Source organism: Triticum aestivum, chromosome 6A (assembly GCF_018294505.1).
Source record: "Triticum aestivum cultivar Chinese Spring chromosome 6A, IWGSC CS RefSeq v2.1, whole genome shotgun sequence".
NCBI lineage: Eukaryota > Viridiplantae > Streptophyta > Magnoliopsida > Poales > Poaceae > Triticum > Triticum aestivum.
This window is the reverse complement of record NC_057809.1, coordinates 6162771-6176970: the sequence shown is the minus strand read 5'-3', so window position 1 is coordinate 6176970 and position 14200 is coordinate 6162771. Positions and strand designations below refer to the sequence as shown.

The window sequence follows — 14200 nt, the reverse complement described above, 5'->3', positions numbered from 1 at the left end:
ATTGATAGATCAAATGCCAAATAAAATAAATTGCAGCAAGGTATTTTTGTATTTTTTTATTTTATAGATCTGAAAATAAAAGGCAAATAAAATATATCGCAAAGGCAAATAATATGAGAAAGACACCCGGGGGCCGTAGGTTTCACTAGTGGCTTCTCTCGAGAAAATAGAGAACGGTGGTTGAACAAATTACTGTTGGGCAATTGATAGAACTTCAAGTAATCATGACGATATCCAGGCTATGATCATTATATAGGCATCACGTCCAACATTAGTAGACCGACTCCTGCCTGCATCTACTACTATTACTCCACACATCGACCGCTATCCAGCATGAATCTAGTGTATTAATTTCATGGAGAAACAGAGTAATGCAATAAGAATGATGACATGATGTAGACAAGATCTATTTATGTAGAAATAGACCTCATCGTTTTATCCTTAATAACAACGATATATACGTGTCGGTTCCCCTTCTGTCACTGGAATCAAGCACCGTAAAATCGAACCCACTACAAGGCACCTCTTCCCATTGCAAGATAAATAGATCAAGTTGGCCAAACAAAACCCAAATATCGGAGAAGAAATACGAGGCTATAAGCAATGATGCATGTAAGAGATCAAAGAAACTCAAATAACTTTCATGGATATCAAGACAGATCTGATCATAAACTCAAAGTTCATCGGATCCCAACAAACACACCGCAAAAAGGGTTACATCATATGGATCTCCAAGAGACCATTGTATTCCAAATCAAACGAGGGAGAGGAGGCCATCTAGCTACTAACTATGGTCCCGTAGGTCTACAAAGAACTACTCATGCATCATCGGAGAGGCACCAATGGACATGATGCACTCCTCCGTGATGTTGTCTAGATTGGATCTGATGGTTTTGGACTCTGCGGCGGCTAGAATTGATTTTCGTCGACTCCCCTAGGGGTTCTAGAATATTTGGGTATTTATAGAGCAAAGAGTCGGTTCAGGGGGCACCCGAGGTGGGCACAACCCACCAGGGCGCGCCCGGGCCTCCTGGCACGCCCTGGTGGGTTGTGCTCCCCTCGGAGCACCCCCCCAGGTGCTTCTCTGGCCTATTGGATGACTTTTGGTCCAAAAAATATCCACGAAAAGTTTTGTTGCGTTTGGACTCCGTTTGGTATTGATTTCCTGCGATGTGAAAAACATGCAGAAAACAGCAACCGGCACTTGGCAATATGTCAATAGGTTAGTACCAAAAAATGATATAGAATGACTATAAAATGATTATAAAACATCCAAAAATGATAATATAACAATATGGAACAATTAAAAATTATAGATACGTTGGAGACGTATCAAGGTACAACATAGTCAGCCGGAATGTCGTATGCAATTACCCGCATAGCTGTCGAATTTTTTTATCTGCACTAAATCAATTCAAGCCCGCGACATTTCTTCTTTGAGTAAAATACCGCCAATTGGCCTCGCAAGCTTGCACTATTTTTACAAAGAGTGATCGGCGCATTCGTTACCTTCTCCGGAAAAGGTGCATCGGATATGTTGGATTGTCCGCGAAGTAGTCTTGCATCAACATCTCGTTCCCGAGATGACTATTGCGAGGAATGCAAAGACGGCCGACCGTCGATCCTCGCCGTCTCTTTCGGTTCTCATCATCGTGTTCCTTCATGGCGAGGGCCATCACCAACATCTGTTGCCGATGGTTCTCAAGCAGCGTGTGAACATCCGAGTCGTCCAAATCACTCAAACATATCCTCGAGCAAAAACCTCTCGCGAGGGCTCAAGTCCATCTAAAATCACAAATACGAACGCCGCATGAACCAACTATGCATATCTCATCCGAAAGTACAAGCACAAGTACTCACCGGCGGCTCAGGGAGGTGGCTCTATGGTGGTCGATCCGGGGGCGGCGACGGCAACTCGGAGCGGCTCGGCTTTGCTCGGCAGATCCGGGGAGCCGGTGAAGCGGCTAGGTGGAACTGGGTGAGGGGCACCCCGGCGGTGTGATTCCGTCCGCAGATATGGCTAGAATCGCCGGCGGCGGACGGGTGGAACCTATGGCGGGCGGCTGCAGAAGGGGGTGGGGAACGCGCGCGGGCTGAAATGTCCCTCCCGGCAACTGCTTCTCTGAGATACAGGGCACCGTCGGGTCGAGGGGGAAACCTGTGTTTTCGCGGGTTGGAGGTGGGATTTTACCGCGCCCCTCAAAACATTTTACTAGTCCGACGCGTTTACAGTGTCTGATCGGGCGGCTTTTTTCACGCGGACCCATATTTCGGCAGTTATTTTACGTGTCGGGGCATTATACAGGTTCTGCTAGAGATGCTCTTAGCCTTGCGGAGTTATTCATGTATATACTTTGCTATTGAAATGAGAAGTTATAATGTAGCATCAAAAAATAGAAGCTGGACAGTTTCTTTAACAAGGAATCAAACTTTCTATATTTATCTTGTCAAATATGTGAAAACCTTGTGCAAGTTGTTCTCAAATAATGTTTGGCTGCCTACTTGAATTCTGTTTTCATAAGTTAACTAATCTTGACATGTTTTGATAGAGAGCACTTGGGATGAACTTTCTAGGATGATACAGACTGATCATATATTGCGTGTAATCTTTAGAGGCGGCTTCCAGTTATTTTATCAAAGACTGGATGTGAACACTGAACAGTGGAAGAATCATTAATTGCAGGCAAATGCAAGCGCGCAGTTTCGTATTTCAGGTAAACTTGACACTCATGAATCAGGTCTTTCACAAATTAATGCAAACAAGTATAGAAGCACAACATAACCCAAACATCAATTCGTGTTCAAGTTTCTCAAGTATGAAATTAAGAGAATAAGAATACCATCCATGGGAGCACCTCATTCAACTTAATCAAGTACTCCCTCCGTTCCTAAATATAAGTCTTTTCAGAGATTTCAATACAAACAACATACAGATGTATATAGACATATTTTAGAGTGTAGATTCACTCATTTTCCTCCGTATGTAGTCCCTTATTGAAATCTCTAAAAAGACAAATATTTAGGAACGGAGGGAATAGAAGATTTCAATTTTTGGTTCATTCAACACAGCAGAATCTGAAACCTAGGATATTCATTTGAAGGTAACATGTAAAATAGTCTTAGCAATATCATATAGAAGTGATGAAGGTTCACAGTTAAATGGCTAGCTTGTTCATATTATGCATTTATAATGTAGCATGAGAAAACAAAGATGCATGGGCATATTCTCACCTGGTTAATTACAAGCAAACGAAAACATCATCCCCTCTCTCATTTCTATAATTTCCAATTCAACGAAAATAACAGTACATGTCACAAGTATCGTTGTATGAAAATGTTGATGTAACCCCATGGTAAATGATGTCCGTCATCCGACTGTGCATGGGTCATGTCGGAATAAGCAATAGGCACGTACCCTGTTGAGACCTAACCCTATCAATCTGAGATCATCTGCGGTAGTAGGAGCAGATAATATTGGTTTTCGACTCTAATACAATTTCTGCTACCAGCTACAAAGGTACAACCTTGCCATGAACTTCCTCATGTCCTTGTTCTTTACATGGCATTTCTGCTCCAAGCTAAAACAAAAGGATCCAGGATGCAGGTTACTGAGCAACATCAGCAACATTGCAAAAATATTGTGTTAGCACCACTCTCGTACGAAGGAATCATAGTTCAAAGATTCATGGGGTACAACCGTACAAGGAAGAAAAACGGAGAACTTTCACCTGATTAATCAGAGAGGAGGAGCGAGAGACAAGCTCAAATTCATTGACAAAGAGTAGATCATCCTTGACCTTATATGGAGCATAGTCCCCCTCAAATTTGCTCATTTAACAATATCAGCCAATTACCGGCACCAGTGTAGAACTGTTAGTGATCCCAGTTATGTTTTTTTTTTCGGGGAAGTGACCCCAGTTATGTTACCAGTGTATCAGCACGGAATGACAAAATAATATGGAATCATGACAAATTTTCTACTGCAGCAGTATCAGCATCAGTGATCTTAATGGTAGGCAAAAGAATTGAAATACCAAAACACTCACTAAATTGACACACACAATGGCTTACTGGAACATGCTATGCACAAGATTTGTACACTTGTTTCAGCTTCAGCAGGACACCTATGATCCATCTAGCGACTGATATTGCAGTCAAGATGATGAAGCGAGCGCCATGGCCGTCCATGTAGAGTAGACAGACTGGCCTCAAAGAGAAGTTTTTTGTTTTATTTTGCCTGTTAAATTAGAGCTACAAACAACACAACTAATAAAAAGAGCAAGCAGCGGAACCATAGGACCGAATGACCCAAGAGCATACAGGGACTCTTAGTCACAAAACCAAATTTGTTGGTCACAAGTAGGCATGGTACCATAGGGATAGGACTACCTGCTCCAGTTATACATCACCTCAAGTAATACACTATGAGTTATAGTGAAGATGGTAAGAACTGCTGCCAAGGAAATGCAGTTCTCTGCTCACCATAGTCGCTGACCATCCAAAAACTTCCTGATATCATCCTCCTTCACATGGTATTTATGGTTCAAGGAAACAGAGGAAGGATCAGGATACAGTAGAGGTAATTCAGAATCAGAACATTTTATTACCATTTGTCAGTCAAATGCTCAGAAATCCAAAAATCAACTTTGTCCAGCAACATTGGTTTTTATTTATTTATCAAAAGCTACAGCAAATACAGCTTAAATGGCATTATATATATTTACAGAGCAATGTGTTTCCATTTCATAGTTTGTACTTGCCGCACCCGATCAATATGCTATGTGTATATGCCTTTTTTTATTGTGTGTGATGGAAAATAAGAGTCTCATGAGCATACGATATGTGATCATAACTTTGTAGTCACAAAAGCATAAGGCATGCATAGGAACAATTTGGAAGGGATACATTTATTATCACCGTGAGTGCTACATCTTGCAAGATGGTAAGTACACATTGCCATTTTTTTCAAGCAGAACTGAACATTACATTCATTTGTAGCCTATATCATTCCAGTGGAACCTCCCGCAAGATTAGTACCTGCGATGAAATGATACAAAGTCTTTGCAAAATGTCGCATGTGACCCAAGTGCATAGCGCTATTGTATCCAACAATGTATTTGAACAAATAAAAGAGGCAGCAATATTACATGCATTTGCTTCAAAATTGACTATCGTGGCTCTGTCAGTACACAAAAAGGTGAGTGAAAGTAGAAATAAATTTCTCAATCAATCATATGTCCCCTCTTCCCTCCCATATATTCTTCCCTTTTGTGATGTTAGATAATGATTTTCATGGGAATGTTTCATTGCAAGATTTCATATGCAAAGTTCCATTTGTTAAAATAGTAGATCAAATAAGGTCATATTGATTGGTATCAAGGACTAAAGGAAAATATCAAAGAATGAACTAATACATGGCAACATAAGTAGTATTAATTAAATGGATATTTCTTCAATTTAGATAACATTTTTTTAAATCGAAGCAAACCTTTTTGGTCTAGTGTATATTCTAGTCATAACTTTGGTAACCACCTCGTAAATTTTTAAAATAGAATGATACGTCGAAATCATACTCCATGCTATGTCAAATGATAACATTCATTTCTTTCAACAATCGATTGTGGTGGAATGCCAAAAAATAGTTGTACGGGTCCATATGAATAAAAAAGTAAATAAAAATGAATGACTTAGTAACTGAAAACTAACATTATTTGGGCATACATGCAAGCTATAGAACTTACTTGTGAATAAGGGAAACTATAAGTGCTAAAATGTAAAATGACCGAAGAGATAAGGTTATCCTGTGGTGCTCTCCGCCTGTGTGTGGACAGAATAGCGTTAGCTCGCATTCGCCGACTCGCCGGCGTGAGTTACAGAGGAGCAGCCACACCACAGATCCCCGCTCACGGCCACTACGTGCACCATCCGCCGTCGCGTCGCGAGCTCCGCTTGGCCGCGCACTGCGGTAGTCACACGTGAGCTCTGCCGACACCCAGTGCGTACGGTCGACCTGCGAGCCACCTGCACCGCGTTGAACCTCTCCATGGCCTCGTGCTCGCTACCGCAGTGTCGCGCGTGGCCAGCGTTGGCTGTCGCCATGGCTGCGGAGCGGGGCAAGATCCACAGAGCTGCGCATGGGGTGAGCATATCGGCCCCATGTTGCTAAATTCTGGCCGGCTATAGTTTGGGTTGAGCGGCGGAGATGGCAAATTTCAACACCGCAGGTGGCTCAGGTTTGGTTCCTTTACCTCACTTGTTGTTTTTGGTTGTTATGTGTTTCCTCGGCATGTTCTGCCTGAATTGAATTTCCCTGGAGAGTAATGAGCTCCTAGGTGGATGCTAAGAATTAGAGACGTGTATTTAAGTTTCGTAAATAAGAGTAGTGATCAAGTTCTTATAATTCGAGGTGGCCCGACATTGTTATGTAGTTTCCTAATAATAATAGTGATCAAATTCTTATAATTCGAAGTGGTCCGACATTATTATGTAGGAAAAAGAAACTTACAAGTATTGCTTTCTGATTTCCACTACACAACCTTCTTCTTGTAGACATTGTTGGGCCTCCAAGTGCAGAGGTTTGTAGGACAGTAGCAAATTTCCCTTAAGTGGATGACCTAAGGTTTATCAATTCGTGGGAGGCGTAGGATAAAGATGGTCTCTCAAGCAACCCTGCAATCAAATAATAAAAAGTCTCTTGTGTCCCCAACACACCCAATACAATGTTAAATTGTATAGGTGCACTAGTTCGGCGAAGAGATGGTGATACAAGTGCAGTATGGATGGTACATATGAGTTTTTGTAAACTGAAAATATAAAAACAGCAAGGTATCTAACGGTAAAAGTGAGCGTAAACGGTATTCCAATGATAGGAAATAAGGCCTAGAGTTCATACTTTCACTAGTGCAAGTTCTCTCAACAATAATAATATAATTGGATCATATAACTATCTCTCAACATGCAACAAAGAGTCACTCCAAAGTCACTAATAGCGGAGAACAAACGAAGAGATTATGATAGGGTACGAAACCACCTCAAAGTTATTCTTTCCAATCAATCCGTTGGGCTATTTCTATAAGTGTCACAAACAGCCCTAGAGTTCGTATTAGAATAACACCTTAAGACACAAATCAACCAAAACCCTAATGTCACCTAGATACTTCAATGTCACCTCAAGTATCCGTGGGTATGACTATACGATATGCATCACACAATCTTAATTCATCTACTCAATCCAACACATAGGACCTCAAAGAGTGCCCCAAAGTTTTACCGGAGAATCACGACGAAAACGTGTGCCAACCCCTATGCATAGGTTCATGGGGGGAACCCGCAAGTTGATCACCAAAACATACATCAAGTGAATCACGTGATATCCCATTGTCACCATAGATACGCACAACAAGACATATATCAAGTGTTCTCAAATCTTTAAAGACTCAATCCGATAAGATTACTTCAAGGGGAAAACTCAATCCATTACAAAAGAGAAGAGGGGGAGAAGAAACATAAGATCCAACTATAATAGCAAAGCTCGCGATACATCAAGATCATGCCAAATCAAGAACACGAGAGAGAGATAGAGATCAAACACATAGCTACTGGTACATACCCTCAGCCCGGAGGGTGAACTACTCCCTCCTTGTCATGGAGAGCGCTGAGATGATGAAGATGGCCACCGGTGAGGGTTCCCCCCTCCGGCAGGGTGCCGGAACAAGGTCTCGATTAACTTTTGGTGGCTACAGAGGCTTGCGGCGGCGGAACTCCCGATCTATTCTCCGTTCTGAAAGTTTTAGGGTACTGGAGTTATATAGGCGGAAGAAGTACGTCAGGAGAGCCACGAGGGCCCCACGAGGCAGGGGGGCGCGCCCTAGAGGGGTGGGCGCGCCCCCCATCCTCGTGGCTTCCTCGTTCCTTCCTTGACGTGGGGTCCAAGTCCATCGGGTGGCTTTTGTTCCAAAAATAACTTCTCTAGTTGATTTCGTTCCGTTTCGACTCCGTCTGATATTCCTTTTCTTCGAAACACTGAAATAGGCATAAAACAGCAAATCTGGGCTGGGCCTCCGGTTAATAGGTTAGTCCCAAAAATAATATAAAAGTGGATAAGAAAGCCCAATATTGTTCAAAACAGTAGATAATATAGCATGGAGCAATCAAAAATTATAGATACGTTGAAGACGTATCAAGCATCCCCAAGCTTAATTCCTGCTCGTCCTCGAGTAGGTAAATGATAAAAAAGATAATTTTTGATGTGGAAAGCTAGTTGACATAATTTCAATGTAATTCTTCTTAATTGTGGTATGAATATTCAGATCCGAAAAATTTAAGACAAAAGTTCATATTGACATAAAAATAATAATACTTCAATCATACTAACAAAGCAATTATATCTTCTCAAAATAACATGGCCAAAGAAAGTTATCCCTACAAAATCATATAGTCTGGCTATGCTCTATCTTCACCACACAAAGTATTTAAATCATGCACAACCCCGATAACAAACCAAGCAATTGTTTCGTACTTTTGACATTTTCAAACTTTTTCAATCTTCACGCAATATATGAGCGTGAGCCATGGACATAGCACTATAGGTGGAATAGAATGGTGGTTGTGGAGAAGACAAAAAGGGGGGAAGATAGTCTCACATCAACTAGGCGTATCAACGGGCTATGGAGATGCCCATCAACAGATATCAATGTGAGTGAGTAGGGATTGCCATGCAACGGATGCACTAGAGCTATAAGTATATGAAAGCTCAACAAAAGAAACTAAGTGGGTGTGCATCCAACTCGCTTGCTCATGAAGACCTAGGGCATTTTGAGGAAGCCCATCATTGGAATATACAAGTCAAGTTCTATAATGTAAAATTTCCACTAGTATATGAAAGTGACAACATAGGAGATTCTCTATCATGAAGATCATGGTGCTACTTTAAAGCACAAGTGTGGTAAAAGGATAGTAGCATTGTCCCGTCTATCTTTTTCTCTCATTTTTTTGTTTTTGTTTTTTTTGTTTGGGCCTTTTCTCTTATTTTATGGCCTCTTTTTTTCTCTTTTTCTCTTTTTTTATTTTTTGTCCGGAGTCACATCCCGACTTGTGGGGGAATCATAGTGTCCATCATGCTTGCCTCACTTGGGACAGTGCTCTAATAATAATGATCATCACACTTTTATTTTCTTACAACTCAACAATTACAACTCGATACTTAGAACAAAGTATGCCTCTTTATGAATGCCTCCGGCGGTGTACCGGGATATGCAATGAATCATGAGTGACATGTATGAAAGAATTATGAACGGTGGCTTTGCCACAAATATGATGTCAACTACATGATCATGCTAGCAATATAAAAATGATAGAGCGTGTCATAATAAACGGAACGGTGCAGCTGGAGGACAATATTATATGGGCAATTTTTCAAGTAAAGATGTTCCTACGGAGGAGGAAATAAATTCACAGTGGCTACCTTGTACATACCATAACATCTGCCACATGAACGCTTTTGTCAATGAAATGGTGGGTAAATTTTGGTCGATGCAAAGGACTCGTACATTTTTGCATTTTCTCATGTACACGCATGTCTCCACTAAATATTGTTATTTTCAAAAAGCGAAACAGAGCCCGCCATAGCCTGAGAAACTCCTACTCTATTGTTCCTCGTGCGCATTCAGCCAGCATTTGCAACGGTGACAAGAAGAAGGTCATGAAATCAGCAGGGCATCTACGCAGGTGAGCTTTTGCCTTCGCACTCTCCACTCCAGTTGTGGCTGTTGGAAATAATCAGAAACGTGGTTTCCATCCAAGTCAGATACGGAGTACAAGCAAAGCTAGTACTAGTTGTTGACCCGGAGTCAGTTTGCTGTCCGTGTACGAGTCCCGTAATCTGCATCTATTTATGTAATAAAAGAGAAAATAATCTGATTTGTAATCTAGTGTGTCTGCAATCAAGATCGATTCATACTTGTACGTGCTCAGTTCTGTCGGCCCAAGGCGTTGGCGAGTAGCACCAGCGTACAAAGGCAACTCAATTCGTCTACCCATGTGCAATCTGATCTACATCAGGTGTGCCTTGTTTAGTTTCTGATAGTGGCCACCATGGGTCACCGCCACGCTGGCTTGCCACATGAACGTCACATACCGCCACATACGATATGATGCACCGTATTTGCACTTTTCCTGGTTGAGGCAAGTTTGCGCACCAGCTTCATGTTTTTACAAATTTTTAGGTACCAAAGTGACCGTCGAGCACAAATTTAGTCACACCCAGTTCAGGGTGGATGAAACAAGGGATCTTTTGGCCCGGCTCGTGGCCCGCTTGGTCCTTGTCGGCTCGGTCCTGGCCAGCTAAAAAACGAACTGTCCGGTCTGTGTAAAATGGACCAAAAATCTTCGGTCTGTTCTGGTTAAAGCTCGGTCCTCTCGGTCAGACAGACAATATGACAAAGCCCAATTTCTATACACCTATATAGTGTGCGAATAACTTTGAAAGTTGGTCGTTAGATGAAGCTAATCCGACAGTATAGAGATGGCAAATCCGAGCACTACTGGTCGTTGGATATCATCTACATTCCACCAGATTCTACCACATGTACAATCTAGAAGACTCCATGGTTGAACTTAAGCATAATGCACAAACCTCAAAACACAAGCACTTCACCTATGTTCTCTAGAATCTTCATATCTTAATTGCCCAAACTTTTTTTTTCTAAATGAATTGTCACTTTTTGTTTTTACCTTTACAATGCATAATTCCATGAATCTTAAAATAGATTTTTATACAACTAATTGATTTTGGATAAGAATTAAACGAACATCTATATCATGCATATATGACTCAAAGCTTACATGCTATAGTGTGGTATTTATTCATAATTTGGTTACCAAATCTCATACGTGCAATGCACGTTGTACCTTACTAGTACAGGTAAGAAGCCCATCCCACCAAAGCACCCTAGACAGCCCAAAGTGACCGAGAATAATGCACTGGATTACTTCTTGACCTATTGCTCGGTCGCTGCCGCTGTTCTGGCCATTGGAATTTCTGTCGTCGTCCACCATGGCTCGCTCGAGCGGCCACTCACCTTGCTGACTACGACAATCATGTCTAGTGACGCGCCCCGCATGGATTTGTCCTCTCTGCTGAATGAGTCGACGTGGGAGGCCCTACATCACCGCATTGGCCATGATCCATTTCACCTCTGTCCACCGGCTGTCGCGCCAAATTCATCAACGCCATCGCCACGCTTTGGCACATCTCCTTGGATCCCTGAGCTCCCTATGGTGCTCCTGAAGATTCCCGACATCCCCTGATTAGCTGTCGCTCTCTCAAGCGCCGCCTCCCCAGTGAGCAGCCGTCGCCGGAGAGCCGTGACCATGCTCCTGTCCTGCTCAAGCCTATCGGCGTCTATGTGAGTTCCATATCATCCTACGTACATCTGCCATGTCCTTCAGTGCCCTCTCGTAGTCCAGTCCAAGCCTTGCCACCGCTGATCCGGTCTCTGAAAACAGGACCGTCAAGATGCTCGGTCCGGACCGGTTCGGGCTGCGGGCGGCCGGTCCAAATGCCGGCTCCGTGACGGACCGGACCTGTCCACCCTGACTCCCAGTGTATTTACCTCTAACTTGAATGCAAGTGTGCCTACCGGATACAACTGACTGACGGTGTTGTACATTTGCACCAACGGAGGCAGTTGCTATGAACCTTTATGAGAATGACAGGTCACTCGTCCAAGCAATGAATTCCTTCTGAATGTTTTGCTCTGAACATGCAACCAAGATGTAATTCTGAATTTTTTTCCTCCAGGCAGTATGCAAGCAGTAATCGAGTTGTTTCAATACAAAACCTATTCTTCATGCTTTTCTTTGAATACCAGTGCATTGGAGTTTGTTCTGAAGCTCTAGACCCCTTCAACTTCTTACACTTTACTACTAAGGTTCAATCGTAAATCCAGTACTATTTGTTTGTGTTCCGAAACTACTTAATAACAATGGATATCTGTATATATCAACGAATCTGTTTGATGTACTGATAAGATATGATCATTGTGAAATTTAAGTTGAACAGGTCATAGATGTATGCGAGTATGCATGCCACCATGGATTCTTATGTAGTAGTTTTAATTTAGAAGTGAGCAGTAAGTTGAAAGATGTTTCAAGAGTTTTGATCCAAAGATTTGGCAAAACTCGAGTTCAGTTATATTCCAGAAGTAGGGAAAAGTAATTGGGTAAGCTCAAACTCGGAAAATTCTAGGCATGCCAAAAGATTCCATGCAAACAACCAAACAAGAGGTTTTTCTCCCACCTAGACCTATCCGCAGCAAGCTTGGCTAATCTGGCATTGTGGTACGACGTAGGGAACTGATTGATGTAACCAGATACTTCTGAAGTGGATGTATACGTTTTGGCCCTAGAAACCCTGCTAAAGAGAATGAAATATGTGATCCATGTGAAGAAGATTCCACACCACAAATGACCCTTCCTCTACCAGTGTGTCTCATGCCCAGTGGTCGGAAACTACTAGAGGTTCGTAGAAGAACAACACCCAGCAGGATCTCTTCCTGTCTCTGCGCCTCCCATGTCACGCCCGAAATGGTTCTCACTTGCAAAAAAGAAGAAGAACATATCGGAGGTGATTCAAGGTCTGCGCGGCACTAAAGGTCCTCTTATACAGTGTCTACCATGCATTCAGACCCATATAGTAGACCGGTAGCTAGGTTGGATGAATGCTAGAGTACTTTATTGCTAGCTGCAACCACTGTTTCAAATAGCCCGCTATAGCTCCGCTATAGCACGCTATAGCGTTTACAAAAGGTCTTGCGCTAAGAGACTTTGGTCCAAACAAATGAACAAACATTTTAAATAGCGCGCTATAGCTCTGGTATAGCACGCTATAGCATTTGAAAGAGGTCTGGCGCTAAGATGCTTAGCGCGCTATTTAAAACTTTGGCTGCAACCCATAGTACCTTTTTATGTTGGGATAGCTCGGCATGTGTATGGACAGATAAAATAGGATCATGTCAGATCGCATGTGGACGAGTAAAAAGCGTCACAATGCCCACTGATGACTGTATGCTTGTTCCAGCTGATGCGGTGTCAACAAATCAAAGCTCCAAAACACTACATGCTCACTCCTATTGATGCCGTGTCAAGCAATCAAAGCTCCAAAACCAAATTTTCGACATAATATGTCTCTTGCACATTCAGGGATTCATGTTAAGTTGTCTATTTCTCAACTGACAAGTGACAACTCTACTGAGGGCTGTGATTGATTCTACCACAAATTCATAACACGACATTTTTACCTTCATCACACGATACGTGAAGCTTCTTTTCTTCAAATATTGGTGCACTGGTAGGAAGTCGGGAACTAGTTCCATGAACTTGCGGTTTGGACGTTGTTCATGACAACATGAAAAGTGGCAAAACAAATATTTCCGTATGCTTAATTATATCCATGCTGAACCTTCCTCTGTTTTCTCTAAAGCAGCAATGACATGTGAAGAAGGATATGTGGGAGCTTTTGGATGGTGATTGACAAAGGCACCAACAAGGAAGATCAGAGAGTTGCATTTCCTTAGTAGCAGTTCTAACTGTCTCTTCTATACCTTGTAGACCATAATGAAATAATTAGGACGCTACGGAACTGGAGTTCTACCACTATATGTATCTTTACTGTCTGCGACCAAGATGTGTGTTTTCTCCCGTTTGTATATTTATTTGTATCGTGTGATCCACTTGCGTAGTGATGACATGCTTGCTCTACTTGTTCTGTATGGTATTTGTGGAATTGGTCTTGTTGCTCACCCTTGCCGAAATCTGTTTCAGTTAACGATGTGTATGTAGCTCTTGAGGATAAATGTTTTCTGCTACACATGGTGGTAAGAGAATAGAGTCCTCACTCCTGAACAAGCTGTAAGCTCAAGTAAATGCATCCTACATACCAGTGGGTATGAGAATGATGTGTTGGTGAATTCAATTAGCAAGTAAACCCTACAGTATTAAGGGAGCCGCAAGGTTGATATACTCTGCCAGTATTAATTGATGCCTGATGTTTTTATTTCAAGGATGAACCAAATACAGTTGCATTCAGTAACAAACATGCTAGTACTGAAGCTGTGTTGCCATCCGAGGGGATGTCGTTCCTTGCAAGCAAGGTAAGCTGGTGTGACATAAGGTATGCACATAGAGCATCAGTAATACTTGA

General features: G+C 42.1%; 1 long non-coding RNA gene across 1 annotated transcript; it reads left to right on the top strand.

Annotated features, from left to right (window-relative positions):
• The first annotated feature begins 5837 nt into the window (after positions 1–5837).
• On the top strand, positions 5838–13738 carry LOC123131599 (uncharacterized). The gene is made up of 2 exons (XR_006464202.1): positions 5838–6233; positions 13484–13738. It is a non-coding gene; the product is annotated as an uncharacterized lncRNA (long non-coding RNA).
• Positions 13739–14200: the final 462 nt, after the last annotated feature.